We start from the raw sequence: 23,491 nt of genomic DNA, 5'->3' as shown, positions 1-23,491 counted from the left end.
AGTATGACATTATCTTTGTCTGTATGGCACTGAAGTAGGAATCTGACAGCTGAATAGAGAGTTGGAAAAAACACTCCAAAGAAAAGAACAAAAGATGCAGGAAAGAGCAGTGGGTGGGGTGCTAATGACAGACTCCATCAAATGCCTCATTTTAACTGAGGACAGCCTTTTTCTGAGAACCCCAGTTCTCTTCTGTTGGAACTGGGCTGCATCCCAGCATTCACCTGTGTGATGTGCCTCTCCACCAGGTGGAGACCAGGGAGCTAGGAGTTAGAAGGAGAGTTTGAATTGGGTTGGTACACAGGGCACGTTCATGGGGTTAGGATCTGTGTAGAAACAGCCCCACATTCTGTTATAACTCTTGATGATGGAAGATGTTCTGTGAATGTTGGCACCTGGCATTCTGGAAGGGTCTGAGAGTGGGCTGCGAGGGAACTAGGGTGCAGGGACTGAGAAGGATGTGATGAGAGCACAGAGGTAATCACTGACTCGCTCACACCCTGCTCCGCCCCGAGGCCCAGGGTGGGGAGGATGAGGGGTGCACTTGGAAGGACTTGGCACTGCTAGGGCCCTTCCTTTTCCTCACTCTGTGAGCAGGGTCTAGAGGAGAAATGGAGGAGGATGCCCTGGTAGAAAAGAGATGGATCCTAAATGAGACTTCATTTCACAGGCTGACCCACTCAGCTTTGTGTTTACCTGTGGGTTTGGAGTGAAGCTGGCACATGGAGGAGCCTGAGGATAGGTCTCCAGTTATGCTCACTTCCTGAGGTCTCATCATGTACCACTGGCCACTGCTGCCCAGTTCTGTCCTGGAAAAGAGTGGGGTTGGGCAGGGTTGGGCACCATGCTATAAAGAAGACATTTTCCCTTGAGAAGCCACCTTGACAAGGGACTTGTTTTACTTAAGATGAGTCATGCCTGTTGCTGCTAGGACTTCAAGGTCTTCATTCTCGGCCATTTGTTTAATGTTGGGGCTTTTTCCTTCATGAGAACCTCCCTGGAATTTTTGTCTGAAATGCAGTTTCTCGAGTCTTATCCGCAAGTTTACAACAGGTCCTGTAGTGTCTCTGGTGTAGATTTCCTATACTGTGCAGCCAGCACCCAGGGATTGGGACCTGTCTCCTGTGTGATATCACAGTTAATCATCAAGGTTAGTACTACTTTCTCCATTTTACATGATACATTCTTCTCCATTATACATGAGATCCATATGCTCATAGAGGGGAATGAAATCACCATGCAAAGCAGACTTGGTATTTTGGTGGAGTGGGAATTTGCATCTTGGACTTCTGTCACCAGGGCTGTGCTTTCATTGTTTTCACATAGACACAGGGTAGGATCGGTGGAAATCGGGTAGGGACCAGAAGACCTCAGTAAGAGTTAGTGATTCCTGGTAACTAGTATGGATCTGCTTGACAAGTATTTACTGAATATTCTATGTGGCAGGCTTTGAAGAGACTTTGGGTGGAGGGTTGACTAAGGCCCAGAGAAGGCCTGGCTCTCAGGAACATGGCCTCTAGCACAGGAGCCAGATGTTTTACAAAGAAGCACATCTAATTTTAAAATACAGACTGTGATATATTCAACATTCATGCATTCCTTGGTCCCACTGTGTCCACCAAGTTGGTAAACACAGTATAAATATGGGACTACTGGGAGGAGTTTGGGCTTCTGGTGATTCAGATGGTAAAGAATCTGCCTGCAATGCAGTAGACCTGCGTTCAATCCCTGGGTCAGGAAGATACCCTGGAGAAAGAAATGCCAATTATAAATACAGGACTATTGAAAAGACATGAAATTCTTTTGGGGAAATGTCCATCAGGTATTTTTATTTTAAGAAGGAAAATAAGAAGTATGTTTGATCAAATGTCCCCTGAAATTTAGCCATGGGTTCCTGGTGCTTTTGGATACAAAAACTTGTGGTCAAGGTTTGTGTGGCAGCTATGCTGCCTAAGGGTGTGGGAATTTAGGCAAAATCTCCACATCTCTCTGGGCCTCAGTTTCCCCATCCGTAAGAGAAGGTTATTCCAATTCTCCAAATTCCTTTCCTGCTGAGTTTTTTCTGAGTGCATAAGAGACTGAGATGCATGTTAAACGTGCACTGGGATCTGCAGCCAAGACCTGATCTTGGTTCCTTCTCTGTGTGTCTACTATAGGAGCCTCAACTGGGCCCACACACTGGAAACACAGAGAGGAGAGAGGGGATGGAAGAAAGGAAATCAGCAGGTTCGGAGGATGAGAAAACCCCAAGAGAAGCAAGGTAATGGTCGAGGAGCTGTTTGCCAAGGGAGGTGAGGATAAGGGCAAGCTGAGCTTGGAAAGTTCAATAGGAAGTGAGGAATGCACAGCATCATGAAAGTTCTCAAGGAGCAACCTGAACTGAGCAGGAAGGACCAGGAGAGGAACTTAGTCCACAGTGAACTTGTGCACCTGCCGAGGAGATCCACACGACGGATCCAGTTGGCTTATACTGCTAGGAGCACCAATTCCAGGAGGAGGATGAGGTCTATACTGCTGGGAGCACCAGTTCCAGGAGGAGGATGATGAGACCCTGAGGCTCTGCCCTAGACCCCCAGCCTGAAACGTGGAAGCCCCCACACGTGGATGTCCTCCAAGTAAGTGTGCAATAAGGTGGATAAATGGTGTTTGGAGAAAATTAGAGATCTTCATTCTTATCAGGGGCCAGGATAATGGGACTCATTTCTGAAGCAGAGATGGTAATAATATTCTTCTGCATTTACAATTTTGAGGCTTTACACACATCATCTCTTAACTATATGTTGAGTGCTTAATTTGCAGACAAGAACGTGTATGTATACTGTTCCAGTGTATAAATTTGTTAAAAAGGCAAATTCATCTAAACTGGCAATGGTTCCTTGGGGCTAAGAGTTGAGGGCATGATGCACTGCAAAGGGGAACAAGGAAAGTTGTGACCAATGGAAACACCCTGCATCTTGATTCTGGCTGTGGTTTCCATAGTGTATACATCTATCAAAATGCATTTAGTTGTATATTTTTAAATGGTGCAGTCAAGAGGACTCATATAAAAATCTACCATGTTTCTCCATACCAGCAATATTAGGAAATGAAATTCAGTAAAACATAATAGAGAGAAACATCCATGATCATTTAATGCTGAAGGATACAGATACTGACGACTCCTGAAATCTATTGCTAAGAGAAATTAAAGAAGACCTAAATAAACAGAAATATACATTATATTAATAGATTGGAAAACAATATTTTTAGAATGTTAAATCCTTGTTCTTCTGAATAGTATTACAGCTGGCATTTGGGGGGAGGTCTAGTTTTGCAGGCGAATTATAACATGTAAGTGGAAATCAAAGTATCTCAATTAGCCAAGATGCAGAATTAAGTTTGAGGATTTACTCTGCTAGATTTCAAAACTCAGGTTAAAACTACAGTAATTAAGACACTATACTGGTGTAAGTAAACAGAACGCAAACTGATGAATGAAAGAGGAAAGATAGAAAAGTTACCCACACCCATATTCAGCTTTTTAATAAAGTCACAAATATGCATCACGGGGTAATGATAGACTTCTCTGAAAAATATCTGTTGTGATAAACAGTATCAAGTGAGAAATTATTAATACATTGGGGAAGTTTTCAGTAGAAATGCAGTATACTGAAGGAAACAGCTTGTTGGAAAAATCTGACACAAGAGTGAACTGGAAAATGTGGTCTGGGGTTTCGGAGTAGAAGGGACGCTACCCGGGTGTGGCTCCAGCACTTACAGCAAGGGGGTCTTGGCCCTTTAGAGACCCTCTCTGTGCCTCAGTTTCTTCAACTGCAAAGCAGCAGAGAGTTGTTTTTGGCACCAGTCAATTTTGAACAGTAGAAGTACCATAAATGAAATAATCGTCCCCTCGGATCATGAGGGAGGTCAATGAAATTAGTGGGTAAAACTAAGTGCACACCTGAGTACCTCTAAGAAATAGATTCCAGGTCCCGCCTCAACTCGCTGAACCACAGTTGCTTCAGGAGAGGACTGTGCACTTGTCTGGGTGCTAACTCTCCGGGGTGACTCTTACAATGATCAGCTTGGGGACAGAACACACTGAGATGTATATCTTTTACCCAAACACAGAAGTAGGACAGAGGAGAAGCACAGGGGTGTTTCCAATCCAGTGACTAAAGCAGAGAACTATAGGGAGACTCTAGAAATGAAGGACTAGGCCCATCTGACCCCATTTTACTCTTGTCCAGTTTACAGCAGAGACACAAGTCCTTGGGGACACATGCCTGTGGCAGGTGACCATCCACCTTGAGGAAAGTGAGAGGCCAAATTTTTAACTCAGTCTGGTTTTGAGTGAAAGCTAAATTCACCCTTGTTTGCTCATTGATGGGACCAATCTTCTCCAAGCTGCCACTTTCTAAAAAATAAATTGCATTGCTATAAATGCAAACTTCAACAATGATGTTTATTAGAAAATATTATAAATACCCAAGCCACCTAACAAGAAACCTAAAAGTTGGCAAGAGCATTCAATTTCAGGAGAGTTCAGCCCGATAGAGCACAGTCACTGATAGAAACGATTCTTGAGTTGAAGGGAAGTGATCCCTTTCTGTCCTGGGACATCCTGCTAACTTCAGTGGGCTGGGAAAGCAGCTGCCCATTCTAACAGATGGGATTCTCAGGTGGCGCTAGTGGTAAAGAACCCACCTGCTAATGTAGGACATGCAAGAGACATGGTTTTTTGTTTTTCTTTTTATTTTCAAATCGAAGGTCAAGTTTAAATGTAATGACTTCAGTATTAACTATACACATACTAGTAAGTGCTAAGACTTAAAATCTTCCGATTCAGTTGTGTGTGACTCCAGACAGGATCCAGAGAGGAGTTCTAAAAATCTCTTCTCTGGGTTTTATGGAGACTTTCTTTACCCTCTTGTGTTAGCCTCTTAAGGCACTGCGTCAGCCTTAAAAGGGCAATGGAAAGGGTGAAGGAGACATGGTTTTGATCTCTGGTCAGGAAGATTCCCTGGAGGAAGAAATGGCAAGCCACTCCAGTGTTCTTGCCTGGGAAATTCCATGAGCAGAGGAGGCTGGAGGGCTACAGTCCATGGGATCACAAAGAGTCGGACACGGCCGAAGCAACTTAGCACACACACGTTCTGACAGACAGGCTGCTCTTGCCTCCAGACGGTGTCTGGTGTCCTGAAACACGTCAGCGCTCAGGGAGCCTTTAGAAGGTCCCAGCCCTCAATTCTGCTATTGCTCAGTGTGTAGAAATGGTTCAGTTGACAAAAGGTAGGGCTCTAGGAATAAAGTCAGGTCACAGAGAAACAGAGGAGTATGAAATGGGACAAAGGAAGGATAAAAACAATAGAATTTTCCTACCTACAAAGTACAAAGCAATAGCTTACTTGCCTTGATAAAATGTTTGGTATTTTTTTAATTTTAACTTTGGTTGAATAAATTTTTTAATGTACTTCTTCTACAATGATGTTACCTTGAATGATTACGATAAAGGAAAGTATCATAATATGTGTGAAATGCCTGGCACGGTATCAATGAACTGTACCTGTTATACACTTCTGCTAGCATGGCAAAATTCATCCCCATTTGACCTCAAGTCAGGTACCTTCTGTGAGCTTTTTTGGTTTCATCCTATTTATAATGAAGAAATTTGACACATTTTTCTTTCTCCCACAGAATGTCAGGCCCCACAGCAACCGGAAAATAGATTCCCTTCAAGCCTTTGCTGCATCTCACATACCAATTATCACTAAGCATTGAGTTGGAGGATTGTGTGGGGGTGTGGGGAAGATAAGCTTTCATAAATAGTTGTTCCAGTTCTGTATCTTTTACCTTAACATGAACAAATGCTCAGTGACCTGTTGTCACACCCATTTCACCCTCCATCCAGGTTATACCAACTGCTAAACTGAAGAGACAGATGCTATAGGGGTTCCCCAAGTCTCAGACTCACAAGACCCAGGTCGGAAGAGATGCTAGGGAAATGAAGAGTTGGTTCAGACCATCCCTGTCCCAGGGCTGCCTGTCTCTCTTTCCTCAAACTCAGCTTCTATGTCACTGAACACAATACTTATGTTCACTTTGGATCATCATGATCCCCGATCTATGACCTTGAACTTAACCATGGTCTGTATCTGGAATACAACCACAGGTCAATGGCAGGAGGAAAACTCAAAGAGATGGTCAAAGTGTGTGCCACCAACACTGCTCTGGAGCCCTGGTCTGTTCAATATGTGGGTGAACTGAATGAACACAGAAGGATAGCACGAGGCTGTCAGATCTTTCCTAAACAGACAGGTACCCCATGTATTCAGTGGCTCAGTGGTAAAGAATCAGCCAGCAATGCAAGAGACACAGGAGATGCGGGATCGATCCCTGGGTCAGGAAGATCCCCTGGAAGTGGGCATGGCAACCCACTCCAGGATTCTTGCAAGCAGAATCCCCATAGAGAGAGGAGCCTGACGGGCTACCGTCCTGGGATCGCAAAGAGTCAGACAAGAATGAAGTGATGGCACAAGCACACCACGTTTTCTAGGATATACACATAAACTCTTTTACTCACTTTGACAGCTTGGAAAGAGCTCTTGTGAGGCTACAGTGAAATACATAAGTGAAAGTATGAAATGCAGTGTTTACTAACATTTTTAAAAAAATCAAATAGAACAACCCAGACCCAGAGGAAGAATTTAGAAAGTAGGGATATCAGACTTAAGTTTATTCTGAAGACAACATGCTGCCCAGCAAAGAGAAGAAAATGACATAACAATAGGATGCAGCAAAAGCACTGAGATGGACAAACAATATATTTAAAAATTATTTATTCACTTAGTATCATACTTTGATTTGTACCCTACAGTTTTTAGGACACAGACTAAACTGGAGAAGACCCAGAGAAGAAGTTCATCACAGTCTACAAGTTTGATGTCCTTCACTTGTGGAAAAGCCTTAAGATCAGTTTAAAGAGAAGATGAGGTGATATGGTTTGTCCAGTAGTCATGTATGCATGTGAGAGTTGGACTATAAAGAAAGCAAATGGCGAAGAATTGATGCTTTTGAAATGTGGTGCTGGAGAAGATTCTTGAGAGCCTCTTGGACTCCATGGTGATCAAACCAGTCCATCCTAAAGGAAATCAATCATGAATATTCACTAGAAGGACTGATGCGGAGGCTGAAACTCCAATACTTTGGCCACCTGATGCAAAGAAATGACTCACTGGAAAAGACCCTGATGCTGGGAAATATTGAAAGGGGGAGGAGAAGGGGACGAAAGAGGATGGTTGGATGGCATCACCGACTCAGTGGATGTGAATTTGAGTGAACTCCAGGAGTTGGTGATGGACAGGGAGGCCTGGTGTGCTGCAGTCCATGGGGTTGCAAAGAGTCGGACATGACTAAGCAACTGAAGTGAACTGAACTGAACTGAGGTGACTTTGTGACAGCCTGACAGAAATTAAGACCTGCTGGCAAAGTTTTTTTACCATGAATATTTTTATACACAGATGAATGAACAATGGGAACTCAGCTGAGATAGTTTTTGGAAGGAGATAGGTCAGTGGAATCGGAACATATGTAGACAACCCAAGAGTGGCTGCTGAGGGATTGGGTGAATCAGTGATGATGTCCACAAATGGTCATGGCCTACGCACCTGGAAGGCAGGGGCCCCCAAGATTCCATGAACCCCTCCCCCTTCTAGTTCTGTTATGGCAACTCCAGATGGTTACCTAGCATGCTGGGTCCCTCTCCTTCACTCCTGTCTTAGTCTGAGCCCCACAAAGCACCTGTGGCTCTGAGCTCTGACATCTTCAACTTCTCTTTGCGGTTGAGAACCCTCTAGTTGTTCCCAACAGTAAGTCAGGAATTCCGTTTTTGTCATCCCTCAGTGCTGATTAAACCAATGTGATTTTGCTTATTTGAATCCCCCATATATTGGGTATCTCCTCCCCACCCCTGGCTTCTACCTCTTCTACCACATGTCACCATGGCAGTATGTCTTCCCTCTTTATCGGATATGAGGGCAGAACGTACCCTCATGGAAATCAACCAGGAGCTTCAGTTGCAGCTAGAAAAGTACAAGCAGGACTTCAGAGACCTCACAGAGAAATTCCTCGTATCCCAAGCTACTGCTTACTCCCTGGCCAACCATCTGCAGAAATACAGTAAGTCCTCGGGATCATGGTCACCAAAACAATGAATGATCACTGTCTTCCATCTAAGAAACTAAGTCTCTAATATTGGTCTCCTTTTCCCTTAGTCATTTTGAATTCCATTCTGACCACAGTGCAGGAAAGGTAGTAGTGTGGCTCTTTCGCCTTCAGTTCCTGAGGCTGGGGAAACTGAGGCACAAGGAGTGAGGCACTTTTCCAAGTTTTTAGTGATGTGTAGGGTGAGATTCGAGTTAAAATTCCAGACAGTGATTCCTGGTGCCGGCACAGGATTGCCTGTGTCTCTCAGGCACTACTAAGCTGTGTTGACTGGAATCTTTTCTGTTCTGTATCTGATCCTGCATGCCTCTTGGCTAATGAACTCCATCAGTTCGAGGTTCCCTGAAGTTCCATTGGCAAAGCCCTGTGCTATCTGCACTGGGGTAATGTGTGGTTACACACTGTGAGAAGCAGGGGATATGATTTAAAGGAGCTTAAGGATGAATCTGCTTCTCACTGAAACCATGGTCTCTGTGAGGCCATCATGACACGGACTCCCTTGTGAGAAGGAATCCATGCTTTCTGAGGTGCAGGTTCTCCTTCCTGAGTCCAAGAAAGCCATGTGACTCTGTGGCAAGAATGAAGGTGTTCCTTGTCAATCAGACAATCTGCACTTTTCCCTCTCTCCCCACTTGAGCTGGTGAAACTTTGGTGATACAGGTTGACCAGGAGTCCGGAGACCCTGAGTCTATGCTATAAGTTGTGTGACCAACATGAAGATGATAGTAAGTGGGGGGAGATCACCAGCCCCAGTAAAAACTCAGGTTGAGTGTGAGTTGGCACTTTGCACCCACAGTCAGCCTGGAAATTGGAATCATTTTTTCCTATTCAGTAAGAGGGGCCTGGAGTAAGGAAAGAAGTCATGACCAGGGTACATGCACAACAAGGAGATGAGAGGAATCTTGACAACTTACGTCTGTGTCACTTTCCTACATGATTTTCAATGAAGCGATGAGGGAGTCAATGAAAAATGACTGACACAGAGAGACGTAAGAGGTAAAGCCTCCTATTTAAGAAAGTGAAATGATGAGCTTTGGGGAAAGGACAAACTAAGTTTTATTTACCCCACTCCTTATGATAGTCACAAAATTCTAGGAAAGACATTGTGAGGCTGGTGAAGAAGAAATGTCTCACCAGGACCCTGGTGTGGAGGTCAGGGTCACCTTTCACACCAGAGCACAGTGTGAAAGACGTGGACTCTGGGCCAGGCTTCCTGGGCTCACATCCCTGGTGGGAACCTTTCTGTGTCTTGCTTTCCTCCTCTGTCCGTGTGGTGCTCTAATAGGAACTCTTGTTTGAGTTGTAGTGAATACTGAGTAAATCTGACAAAGCTCTGACAACAGTGCCTGGCTCAGTGTGAATACACTTAGTTCATAGTTCTACTGTTCCTAATGACACAGGCTTTCTCAGGGTTTGGGCCTATCACTTTCAGGTCCTTATGGTTTCACGTATTCCATTTCACACCAATGTGTCCAGGTGAGTTTTATACTTGAGACACCTGTTCATTACTGAGATCCCATCATGAGGGAACCAGCAGTGCTGTAGTCCTAGGAGCCTTCCCGACCCCACAGGACTCGCCACCCAGGCCCCCGCTCAGTGTCTCACCTAAGAGGCTGCAGGTCCTGGTTCAGTGGCCCGGGATTCAGGGTCAGTCTCAGGGGATGTGAATTCTGACTTTGCCAAAAGGTAGTTCATCTTGTCAAGTCGTATTCTGTGCCTAGGAACTTCTCTTTCCTCAGCTCTAAAATGGGGAGACACCTCGGTTCAGACGCTGAGGAATCAGATGTGGAAATCTCTCCATAGAGACTGGGGAAGGAGTTACATCCACCACTGAGGTGGCCCATCCTCCTCCCTTGAAGGCAGTGACCACAGCAGCAAGGCCGGCTTTCCCTGATGCAGTGTCTCTCTTTCCTCAGAGTGTAAAGCATGTAAGGACATCCTTGAATCCGTGTTGGGGGAGAAGCTGTCAGTTGAGGTGCGGAGTCCAGCAGAGAAGCAGGCAGAGAAGCCAACACTTGATGAAAGGTTGAGGTAAGGAGGGCAGGGATATTCATCACAGGCACAGGGCAGAATGTGATAAAATTGGTGGAGAACACCAGTTGGTGAATTATGGACTCCAGTTGTTATTCAGGAAGTAATTTACTTTGCTTTTAAATAAACTAGTGACTTGAATCCCATCATGAAATTCACTACATTCAAGTGAACCAGTGGCACTTAGCTCATTGACAATGTTGTGCCATCGGTACCTTATTTGCCTTTCGATCACAACCGCCTCCTGACTGACTACATCCTGGAATGCTTTCTTGACCCTGTCATTCTTACTTTCTTCCCAATTCACACCAGCTGTATGTGTCGACACTCTATATCTGCCTGTGTGTCATTCACTGGACAATACTTTTTGTTGTCACATTAAAAATACAGAAAATATTTTGTGTATTTTTTAATGAAAATGGGTATGGCCGAGTGAAGAACTGAAGAGACATCTGACTATGACCCCATGGACTGTAGCCCACCAGGCTCCACTGTCCATTGAAGATTCCAGGCAAGAATACTGAAATGGGTTGCCATTTCCTTCTCCAGTGAATGTTCCCGACTCAGGGATCAAACCTGCATCTCTTGTGTTTCTGAATTGTCAGTCCGGTTCTTTACGAGCAGAGCCACCAGGGAAGACATTAGGTTACCTTTACAGAAGGACAAGATGAATGGAATGTCATGGAATCTCAGAGGAGTACTGAGTACTGTCTGATACAGAGGAAACCGTTGTTTACCTTCTTTCTCTTTGCCATAGGCCAGTCATCAGATATGGAGTAGGAAATGGCAACCCACTCCAGTATTCTTGCCAGGATAAGCCAATGGGCAGAAGAAACTGGTGCACTACTCCATTTGATCGCAAGAATCGGACACGACTGAGTGACTGAACCAGTCATCAGATATGTGCCAGAATTCTATTTCGAGGTCTCCTTAGGGATGTTCTCACAGAAATCCCTAACCGTCTTTCATCTAACTCTTTGCCTTTCACAATTGTGTCTTCTCTTCCACCTAGGACGTGTGACATCCTCATTCGAAGTCAGGCACGAGAGCTGACCCAGCTACGGCAGACACTAAGGGATGGGAAAGATGACTCTGTCCTGCTCAAGGAGCACCTCAAGGACCTCCTCACCCACAATGACCTGGACAACCACCAGGGGCAGGGCTTCCGAGAGAGCCTGTCTGAGGGATACCGCCTGGCAGAGCGCCTTGCCTGCAAGTTCAGCCCAGGTGAGGGGGCCACAGACCCTGAGAGCACTGATCCTCTTCTAGGTCCCCAGGTGATAAGATGAACACTTCCACTGGGAATGTTTATCAGCTTTCCTGTTTCATATCCTATTTGGGGCTATGTAGGAGCAGGATTGTCTTAGTAAGAGGACAGAGGAGAAATGCACAGGGTGGAAGTCAGTGTATCCCAACGGTCTGCTTCCTCCCTGATGGACCATGGCCACTGGGGAAGGAGGCAACATCCAGCCAGTATTAAAGCACAGAAAGGAGGAGGTGACAGGCAGCTTTTTAGAGTGAATAGAGCCCTCAATGAAGCTTGGAAGTTCCCAGGTTCCATGCTGAGTGCTGTGTTTATAACTGTGTGAGAATGATTGCTTTTCCTTATGTTAGTAACTGTTCTCATCTGTAAAATGGATGAAATAATCTGTTGATGGTAGCTATAGTGATGAAATTTGGGAATATTTACAAATACACTGCAGAAAAGAGAAAGCCCTTCACTTTGTGGTGTTGAATAAGGTACTTGATAGAGTTGGACTTGGTGTTGGGAAAATGGTTTAAACTGGAGCACTCACTTTCCATAGGGAGTTTCCCAGATAACACACAAAAGCGACCTTGAAGAGCCAGGATGTTCCCAGGTGGAGGAATGTGGGATGTGGTTGTTCTCCTTAGAGCAAGGACAGCATCTTGTGAGACCTGAGAAGGTTTATAGAGGCTGTGTCATTGGCAGAATTTTTGGCAGGATGGATGATACATTTGTAGAAGTGGAGATGGGAGGTGGACAATGTGAGGTAATATAAGGAAGAAAAGACAATTTAAATGTTTGCCCAATTTCAAGCAGAAGGTGTCCTGCGGATGATCTACCAGTTTAGAAACAGACTGCCTGTTGGGTCAGAAATCCATGCTTGGGCAGCTGTTTAAAGACAATGCATTAAAACTCCCGTACAGTACTGCCTCACACATAGATGTTTACGGTTCTGTGACCAGGAGTCCCTGTGTTTGCAGTGGGTGAAGTAACGAAAAGCTGACTGGGTATTTCCGATTTTGTTTGCAGAAATTGATGAAGATGAAGATGAAGTCGATGAACAAGCACAAGAAACAGCAACCCCCAGGTGATGATTATCTATCAGTTCAGTTCAGTCCCTCAGTCGTGTCCAACTCTTTGTGACCCCATGGACTGCAGCCCACCAGGCCTCCCTGTCCATCACCAACTCCCAAGGTCTCAAACTCAGCTCATTGACTTGATGATGCCATCCAACCATTTCATCCTCTGTCGTCCCCTTCCCTCCCACCTTCAATCTTTCCCAGCATCAGGGTGTTTCCAAATGAGTTAGATCTTCACATCAGGTGGCCAAAGTATTGGAGTTTCAGCTTCAACATCAGTCCTTCCAGTGAATATTCAGGACTGATTTCCTTTATGATGGACTAGTTGGATCTCCTTGCAGTCCAAGGGACTCTCAGGAGTCCTCTCCAACACCACAGTTCAAAAGCATCAATTCTTCGGTGCTCAGCTCTCTTTACAGTCCAACTCTCACATCCATACATGACTACTGGAACAACCATAGCCTTGACTACATGGATCTTTGTTGGCAAAATAATGTCTCTGCTTCTCAATATGCTGTCTAGTTTGGTCATAACTTTTCTTCCAAGGAGTAAGCGTCTTTTAATTGCATGGCTGCAGTCACCATATGCAGTTATTTTGGACCCCACAAAAATAAGTCTGACACTGTTTCCTCTGTCTTCCGATCTATTTGCCATGAAGTGATGGGACCAGGTGCCATGGTCTTAGTTTTCTGAATGTTGAGCTTTAGCCAACTTTTTCACTCTCCTCGATGACTTTCATCAAGAAGCTCTTCAGTTCTTCTTTGCTTTCTGCCATAAGGGTGGTATCATCTGCATATATGAGGTTACTGATATTTCTCCTGGCAATCTTGATGCCAGCTTGTGCTTCATGCAGCCCAGCATTTCTCACGATGTACTCTGCATGTAAGTTAAATAAGGAGGGTGACAACATACAGCCTTGACGTACACCTTTTCCTGTTTGGAACCAGTCCGTTATTCCATGTCCAGTTCTAACTGTTGCTTCCTGACCTGCATACAGATTTCTCCAGAGGCAGGTCAGGTGGTCTGGTATTCCCATCTCTTTCAAAATTTTCCACAGTTTGTGGTGATGCACACAGTCAAATGGAGAAGGCAATGGCACCCCACTCCAGTACTCTTGCCTGGAAAATCCCATGGATGGAGGAGCTGGTAGGCTGCAGTCCATGGGGTCTCTAAGAGTCAGACACGACTGAGTGACTTCACTTTCAATTTTCTCTTTCATGCATTGGAGAAGGAAATGGCAACCCACTCCAGTGTTCTTGCCTGGAGAATCCTAGGGACGGGGGAGCCTGGTGGGCTGACATCTATGGGGTCGCACAGAGTCGGACACAACTGAAGTGACTTAGCTTAGCTTAGCTTACACAGTCAAAGGCTTTTGCATAGTCAATAAATCATGATAGTTGTTTTTTCTGGAACTCTCTTACTTTCCCATTGATCCAACAGATGTTGACAATTTGATCTCTGGTTCCTCTGCCTTTTCTAAAACCAGCTTGAATATCTGGAAGTTCATGGTTCAGGTATTGTTGAAGCCTGGCTAGGAGGGTTTTAAGCATTACTTTACTAGCATGTGAGATGAGTGCAATTGTGCAGTAGTTTGAGCATTCTTTGGCATTGCCTTTCTTTGGGACTGGAATGAAATCTGACATTTCCTAGTCCTGTGGCCACTGCTGAGTTTTCCAAATTTGCTGGCATTTTGAGTGCAGCACTTTCACAGCATCATCTTTTAGGATTTGAAATAGCTCAGCTGGAATTCCATCACCTCCACTAGCTTTGTTCATAGTGATGCTGCCTAGGGCCTACTTGACTTCACATTCCAGGATGTCTGGCTCTAGGTGAGTGATCACAGTGTCGTGGTTATCTGGATCATGAAAATCTTTTTTGTATAGTTCTTCTGTGCATTATTGCCACCTCTTCTTCATATCTTCTGCGCTGTGAGGTCCGTACCATTCTATTGAGCCCATCTTTGCATGAAATGTTCCCACAGTATCTCTGATTTTCTTGAAGAGATCTCTAGTCTTTCCCATTCTATTTTTTCCTCTATGTCTTTGCACTTATCACTGAGGAAGGCTTTCTTATCTCTCCTTGCTCTTCTTTGGAACTCTGCAGTGAAACAGGAATATCTTTCCTTTTCTCCTTTGTTTTTCACTTCTCTTCTTTTCACAGCTATTTCTACTGCCTCCTCAGACAGGCATTTTGCTTTTTTGCATTTGTTTTTCTTGGGGATGGTCTTGATCTCTGTCTCCTGTTCAATGTCACGAACCTCCATCCATAGTTCATCAGGCACTCTATCAGATCTAGTGCCTTAAACCTGCTTCTCACCTCCACTGTTTAATCATAAGGGATTTGATTTAGGTCATACCTGAATGTCTAGTGGTTTTCCCTACTTGCTTCAATTTAAGTCTGAATTTGGCATTAAGTAGTTCATGATCTGAGCCACAGTCAGCTCCTAGTCTTTTTGCTGAGTGTATAGAACTTCTCCACCTTTGCTGCAAAGAATGTAATCAATCTGATTTTGGTGCTGACCATCTGGTGATGTCCATGTGTAGAGTTTTCTCTTGCGTCGTTGGAAGAGGGTGTTTGCTATGACCAGTGCATTCTCTTGGCAAAACTCTATTAGCCTTTGCCCTGCTTCATTCTGTACTCCAAGGCCAAATTTGCCTGTTACTTTAGGTGTTTCTTGACTTCCTACTTTTGCATTCCAGTCCCCTATAATGAAAAGAACATCTTTTATGGGTGTTGGTTCTCGAAGGTCTTGGAGATCTTCAGAGAACTGTTCAACTGCATCTTCTTCAGCATTACTGGCCAAGGCAGAGATTTGGACTCCTGGGATATTGAATGGTTTGCCTTGGAAATGAACAGAGCTCATTGTGTCCCTTTTGAGATTGCATCCAAGTACTGCATTTTGGGCTCTTCTGTTTACTATGATGGCTACTCCATTTCTTGTAAGGGCTTCTTGCCCACAGTAGTAGATATAATAGTCATCTGAGTCAAATTCACCCATTCCAGTCCATTTTAGATCGCTGATTCCTAAAATGTCAATGTTCACCCTTGCCATCTCCTGTTTGACCACTTCCAATTTGCCTTGAAACACGGACCTAACATTCCAGGTTCCTATGCAGTATTGCTCTTTACAGCATCAGACCTTGCTTCCATCACCAGTCACATCCACAGCTGACTGTTGTCTTTGCTTTGGCTCCATCTCTTCATTCTTTCAGGAGTTATTTCCCCACTGATCTCCAGGAGCATATTGGGCACCTACCGACATGGGAAGTTCATCTTTCAGTGTCCTATCTTTTTGCCTTTTCATACTGTTCATGGGGTTCTCAAGGCAAGAATACTGAAGTGATTTTCCATTCCCTTCTCAGTGGGCCACGTTTTGTCAAAACTCTCCACCATGACCCTTCTCGGCATGGCTCATAATTTCATTGAGTTAGACAAGGCTGTGCCCCATGTGATTAGAGTGGTTAGTTTTCTGTGATTGTGGTTTTCAGTTTGTCTGTCAGGAGCTGGTAATGTGTAGGGAAAACATGGACAGGGTCACAAAAGAACAATAAGTGAACTCAAGAGAGTCACATGCCAGATGTCAGTATAAGCACAACTTCACATGGCATTAATTTAATTCACTCAACGCACATGGAAGTGTCCCTGTAACTTGGTTGTCTGCTGTCTCTGTGCTACTTGTATGTATGACCCAAAGTGAGTGCACCACCCTTAGGATTTCCTGTATAGACAGAGAGCATCTGTTCTCTTCTATAGGAAGTCCAAGTGAGATAAATATCGATTTCTACACAGTTGTTTTCGATCCTTGGAAGGAAGGTAACTAGCAACGGAATTAGTAGAGAAGCACCAAGCAAAATTAAACACCAGGACAACTGTCCAAAAAAGAAATTTAGTTTTCTGTGATACTAGTAAGTGAAAGCAGCCTTAGAGGCCTTTCAATTCCTAAAGAGAAGGTAGAACATCTCAGAGAGTCTATAAAGCTTTAATATCTGTACTCACCTCACTGTGCATGCTCAGTTGCTCAGTTGTCTCTGAATCTTTGTGACCCCCACAGACTGGATGGAGCATGCCAGGCTCCTCTGTCCCATGCATTTTCCCATCAAGAATACTAGAGTGGGTTGCCATTTCCTTCTCCAAGCGATCTTCCTGGCCAGGGTTCGAAGCTGCATCTCTGCATTGGCAGGAGCCACTCAGCCTCCTGAGCCACCGGGGAAGCCCTTATTCACTTGACTACTTCATCTTAAATTCAACATGGCTTAGGACCTGTGGGGAAGCACTTGGTGTGGAAGTTCATCTGTGCTTCCTGTTCCTGAAAGTACCATCCTGGGATGGTTGAGGCTCCTTCCTCCTCAGAGCTTTGTGGCTGGTCTATTGGGTACCTGCTTGACCCCCTATCCCATCCCCAGACAGTCACACTCCACTTCATATAAGAGAGGACAGTTCCTTCTGTCTTGAAGGGGCCTGCTCTTGTACTCTCTGTGACCACTCCCCATGCCTCCTGTCAAAACCAGCCAGCATGGCTTGGGGTCAGATCGTCTTCATTTAACTTTCTGTCACTCCTTTCCTATCTGGCACAGCATGGAGCTGCAGGAGGTTGAAAAGAAGGAAGTGCTTGAAGAATCCAAGGATGAATGTGTTTTGATGTCTTCAATTCTCCAAGGAAGTTCTGATAAGCACCAGCCTTACAGTGATGACAAATTTAACTTTAATGAACTGGAAGTAGACGTTGATCCGGATGGACCATGTGGTTACTCTCATGCTAAAGAAGATGAAATTCCAACCAATATCTCAGGTAGCCCCCATATTATTTGTCCCCACAAGCTGTGTAGACCAAGGAAGGTCATCTCTTAGGACAGGCTGTATAGACACATCTTAGTCGAAACCAGGGAAAAGGGTCTATTATGGAACAGAGACATCAGGTGGGTCAGGGAGCTTTCATTCTTTTCTTGGCTCTGGGCTTGCCTCTGTCACCCTGACCCCAGTGTCAGGCATTTGACCCAAATCAGTTTTGACAACTCTCACCCACCTCAGCTGGAAATCCACAGGAGGTATCTGTCAGAACTAGTTTGGAGCCAGTGTATTGTTACCTGCAGTGATCTAATTTTTGTAAATGTTCCTGGCCTCTCCAGAAATGATGACGGACTTGCCTCTTTATAAGGAGAGGTGATTTCCAGGTTTGGTTTTATTCCTCTCAACCCCAGTCTCCCTTTTCTCGATGTTGGCAGGTCTTAGCTAAGATGTTATCTGACACCAAGACAGACACAACCGTACCATTGCCTCGCTTGGATGTTTGCATGCAGCAAGGCTGGGCTCTGGCAGTTCCTCCAGCTTCCAATGGCCATGGCTTCTGTGTAGCACCAAAGATTCTTTTTGATTTGAGGGTTAGTATAATTCACTGGGCTATCCTGGTGTCTCAGATGGTTAAGATCTGTCCGCAATGCAGGGATTCAGGTTCAATCTCTGCATCATGCAGATCCTCTGGAGAAGAGAATGGCACCCACTCTAGTATTCTTGTGTGGAGAATTCCATGGCCAGAGGAGCCTGGTGGGCTGTAGTTCATGTGGTCACAGAGAGACGGATATTACTGAGTGGCTAAGGCTTTCACAATTCACCCATCACTCTAGCCCCAGGTATAAATTCGTCTAAACCATCAACAACCACATAATCTGATGGGACTAAGCAGTACGACAGAAATAATTCTAGAAAATAACAGCTCATGTTCCAGCATCTCTGTGGAAAATACATTTTTAACTGCTTATACAGACTCAGAACAAAGGATGTTGGGAGAGATACCAGCTCAATCAGCAAATTTCCTCAATGGCTCTGGAAGCAGTCCAGTCTAATTCTCATAAGACTTAAGTGTCCTAGAATAACTTTGCTAAAGAATTATGTTCTTACAATGAGAATATTAAAGTCCTTGTTGTATATGTGATTACTGAGTAGATATGTGTGAGGTCTGATTTACTTATTATGACCTGCTGTCTCTGAATTTCTTACTAGACAATGAAAATTATCAGAAGCAAGTGAGTGGACAAGAGCTCACATTTCCCAGGTAATTTGAAGATCTGTGGGCTGTGAATGTCAGTGGTGACAGGAAGAGACTTCAGATCCACAGAAACATAGAAAGTAGCCTATGTAACTCTTTCATCTATTCATTCAACAACAATTATCTCTTTAACAACATTGTCTATTTATGTTTCACATGTTTTTGCATTTCAATTTTTTAATCCTTCAAGTTTAGTAATGTACAGTGAGTTGATGCAGGTGAAATAACCAAACCTAGGAGTTCCTGTGTTCATGTGCTTTCTCCTGAGTGTTAATGTAGGGTGAGATCCTATGGTCTTACACTGGTTTGGCATCAGCATGTTGGCAAATGTTGGATTTCAAGGGAAGAAAACAGAATGATATTCATATTACAACAAAATATTGAAAAAATAGTTATTGAAGGCAGAATATCTAGTCTATAACTCCTTTTTCTCCAACTCTGAAATACTAATTTGGAAGGTATATTTGTGCAAATAAAAAATTTTAAATTGAATGGAATAGAGTCCAAACTCAAACAAATTTTTAACTTCTTAACAGCTGTGTTGACTTGGACACAGGATATCCAGATTAACACAGTGTGTGCAGAAAAGTTTGCACCGAGGTCCCAGTCCTCTGTGTGTGCTGGGAGTCATGACATTAGCATGCAGGGAACGTTCCGACTCCTCCTTCAGCCACCAGTTGTGTGGCCAGTGTTCGGAGAACGTGCTGTCTCTTTCCCACCCCAGGGCAGCCACACTCCACTCCACATCAGGAGGAGTTACTTCCCTCCTTAAGGGGGCTGCCCTTTTGCTTTCTGTGACCACTTTCAATGCCTGTCCTCAAAACCAGCCAGATAGCTTGGAGTTGAGTCCTCTTAAGCTTCTGTCCTCCCTTTTCCCTCTGACACAGTGTGAACATGCAGGATGTGGAAAAGAAGGTGGTGTTCCCGCAATCCCAGGATGAATGTGTTTCAGTAGCTTCCACTCCCCAGGAAGGTTCTGCTTGCAACCAGCCTTACAGTGATCGGAAAGTTGCATTTGATAAAGAGAATGTGGAGTCTGCCGTGGATGGAGCCTGTGGTTGCTCTCATGCTGAAGAGGATGAAATTCCAACTGGTCTCACAGGTAGTCTTCATTACATCTGTTAGTCTACTCCTGGAGAATTAATCCCCTTTAATAGACCCTATGCTTACATCCTGAAGCCTGGTTTGAACCAGACTCTATAATTCCATTTAAAATAAGACATTCTATGAATGAACTTTTCTAAGTTCCCTGTCATGGGTGTCCCTGTGGTAAACCACTCTACCCAAGGTGGTCCAGCCAGACTCACGTGTACCTCAGCAGCTGTGGCCCAGGAGGTACCGTTCAGGCTTCCTAATTTTGAGTGAAACTCTTAGCTCACATGAAATGCTTTAATTTTCATTTCTGGGTAATGTCCCTGAGTTCCTACACCTGTGCAGGGCTTTTGGCAGGCTTGTTTATACCTTTGGAGATGTCACTACTTTGATTCACTTCTATCAACCCATAGGCTCTCTTTTCCTTTGACTTATCTTGTTCGAAGTCTTCTGAAACCAGAAGGTAAGCCACACTGTCATCTTTTGGTATGTTTCTCTGAGCTAAGGCAGGGCCCTGGAACTTCCCAACCTGATGAATGGCCACTGATTGCAGCTTTGAGATTCATTTGACTTGATGGTGTATGGATTCCACTTTCATTTATCTCAGTGTGTAATCACTTATCCCATTAATAAACAACATTTCAGATGAAAAAAGCCTGAGTATTATAGCAGCCTGAGGATGTAGCAAAGTTGTTCCCCAGGAACTGTGGGGAAAAGGATTTATTTAGCTGTTTGCACAGACTCACGACCAGGATACTCTGCCAATGACATATGATATCAAGGAAATTTGCCCAATGGCTCAAGAAGGAAACCCAGTGCCTTCTTATGAGGCTCTTTCTAGGGCCTCCTGGATGATTTCTGTCTCAACAGCCTGTTACCACATTGTGAAGTAAGGCACAGGATTGGGCGTTTTTGAAAGGCATTTGCCAGATATAACTCTCCTGTTAATTTATTTGCAGAAAAGACGAATGATCATGATGACCTGAAAGGACCAGAGGTGGTTGCCCTGAGGTAACTTTGAATATCTGTGGGCTCTTTGTACAGTGATGACATCTACAGACCCCGATCCAGGGAAAAACAGAAAGTGCTGAATATATTGTGTCGGCAGTTTTGCCCACCACTATGATCCTTTTTCATAATGTTCTCTGCTTTCACTGTGGTACTTCTATTATTTCCCATTTTGTATTTACTTTTCAAGTTTAAAACCCAAATCAGTTGACCCGGGTGAACTAAGTCAGACTGGTGTTTTTGCACTCAACCTTTATGTCAGGTGTGGTTTACAGAGTGAGATGCGTATCTGCTTTCTGTTTGTGTTTGCATGCTGGTGTGTGTGTCATAGTAATGTCAAGGCAGTGTAGATGGAAGTGTGAAAGCCAGTGTTCTGTGTCCCTGTATGTGAGGCATGACTGCACCATCAGAGAGAATTCAGTCTGTTCATCAGCCTGTTCTTTGGCCAGAGCGCTGAGCCCCTACTGATCTTTCTCTCCTCTGCCCCCGTGAAACCACACTGTGTCTCACACACAAAACAGACTTTTCTCTCTCTAATGGATGAGACCCTTGGCATGCTTCGCCACTCAAACATTCCACCAAAGCCAGATAGAACTGTACAGTTTCTGATCAGTCTTGGCTTAGTCTTTTGCCCTCCCTCTCCCACCAGGTTCAGCAGACAGATGCCACAGATGGGAGAACATGGTGTCCCACAGAACTCTCTGGATGACTATTATCTGAATTACTCAGTGCTTCCTAACCTGTCAGACTCCTTCTGGCCTTATAGGAGCACAGCCATCTTCTCACTTGAGGACCTGGATGTCTCTTATGCTCGGGATGTAACCAGTGAGTATTTTCTTGTGATAGAACTCCACCTGGATGCCCAGGTAGACCCTGTGTTTTTCGTACTCCTCGCCTCGGGGGTGCTGAGATTTCTCCTCCCTGTTGGAAGTTCTGTAGACAGTGATTTGAATCAGACTCTGTGGTAGAGTTTTAAGTACAGACGTCAGGTGGGTCTGGGAGCTCTGCTGTCTTCTTCATTCAGGTGAAGCCTACGGGTCAGGCCCCAAGTTAGATCACGGACCCAAAGCTGGTGTGACACACTCACTCACTTGTATGTGTGCAGGTGTCTGGAGATGACTGTATTTTTTCCTGACTCCTTTGCGATGTCTCTTCTTACCCACAAGCCTCCCATTTTCACACCCAAAGTGTCCCTTGAATCTCCGCACCTTCCCACAGGCGCTCACAGCCTTCATTATTTGTTCTCCACTGGTGTCACTGCTGGCACCCCCAGTGTCTGCTTCTCTAAATTGCTTGTCTTAGCAAACCAATCATCTGGGCCCCAGGATGCAGAGAGCCCTCCCATCACCTTGCGTGTGTGTTTCATGAAGCAAGGCAGAGCCCTGGCATTTTCCCGCCCCATGAATGACTGAAGGATCCGTGTAACAACTAGGATTCATGTGACTCGAGGATTTGTTCATTCCACTCATCATTCTGCTAAAGCAGTCAGCGTATGGTAAGAAAAGCCTGAGTATTCCAGTATTCTGTAAGAATGCTGTGGGCCATTCCCCAGACTCTATGGGGAAGATGAATCTTTAACTTTTACTGAGACTTGGAAGAGAATACTGTGGTGAGGATCTACCAGGGAAGGGAGATCTTGCCTGATGGTTCAGGAAAGTAAACCAAGGAGAGTCTGAGAGATCCAAATTGAGGCATCTGGAATATCCTTCTTAAATAGCCTATCATCTCATTGCTGATATAAATGTCCCTATGGTAGTATTAGACACTGGATTATTAATTTCCACAATGAGATCTGCTAAATGTTTCTCAACTTGTCTGAATTTATCCATAGAAAATGTTGCTGATCTTGAGGACGAGGAAAATCAAGACATCATCTGTTCAAGGTAACTATGGAGAAACGTGGGTCTGACATCAGTAGTGACATTTGGTCATCTCACATGGAGGGGAATCAGAAAGTGCTGAACATGCCTATTTCTTCCATTCAGACCACCACAAACTGTCCCTGTAACTGTCCCTGTCTGTTTTCACCCTTTATGAATCCCTCTCAATGATAGTAACTTGCAGTCAGTTGAAGCAGGGCTACTGATCAGCCACAGGATTTCTTGTACTCCTCTGTCTTCTCCTTTTTATTAAAACCAGGATGCCATACTTATCTGCCTCTGTCATTGGTCTTAAGACCTTGGCAGGTATTTCATGGCAAGAAAAGTAACTAGGGAAAAAAAAATTCATGTCCCATCGCAGTATTAGAGAAATTGGTCTTGCAGACACAAGATTTCTAGGAGTCCGTTATGCTGCCAGAGCTGGTGTTCATCTGGATGCAGCATGTAAATTTCAACAAAATTTATGGTGCATTTGAAGCCGCCTTTGTGTTCTGAGGGCGTGTGTGACATGACTATGTGTCCTGCGGTGGCTCCTCTCCTTCCTCCTGAGCTCATTTCTTCTCTGTGCTCAGAGCATCTGATGCTCACTCTCCCTCACTCTCTCTCACTTTCCCTTTGCAAGTGCTTTCAAGCCCAGATTGGGGTTGTGGGTGGGGGGATTGTTATGCCTCCCTTTAAGGGACTCCCCATTTGTTTTTCGCAACATGTCCCTTAACCCTCCCATCAAAACCAATTATGACTCCAGGTTGACTAATCCCTCTTGTTTAACCATCTGCTCTCCCAACCCGGCAAATCTCAGTATGGAGCAGCTGGTGGTAGAAGAGAATGAAGTCCACCCGGACTCACTGGATGAATGTTATCTGGCTGCTTCTATTGGCCATCATCTGGAAGGCTCCTGTCATCCTTCTAG

At 44.6% G+C, this 23,491-nt stretch overlaps 1 non-coding gene across 1 annotated transcript; it reads right to left on the bottom strand.

Moving 5' to 3' along the window:
- Nucleotides 1-4,830: 4,830 nt before the first annotated feature.
- On the bottom strand, nucleotides 4,831-4,953 carry LOC122678588. Its single transcript, XR_006336240.1, has one exon. It is a non-coding gene; the product is annotated as a small nucleolar RNA SNORA26 (small nucleolar RNA).
- Between the last annotated feature and the right edge of the window lie 18,538 nt (nucleotides 4,954-23,491).

Source organism: Cervus elaphus, chromosome 20, assembly GCF_910594005.1.
Source record: "Cervus elaphus chromosome 20, mCerEla1.1, whole genome shotgun sequence".
NCBI classification, from domain to species: domain Eukaryota; kingdom Metazoa; phylum Chordata; class Mammalia; order Artiodactyla; family Cervidae; genus Cervus; species Cervus elaphus.
Note: the sequence above shows the minus strand (reverse complement) of the source record. Positions and strands in the feature narration are given on the sequence as shown.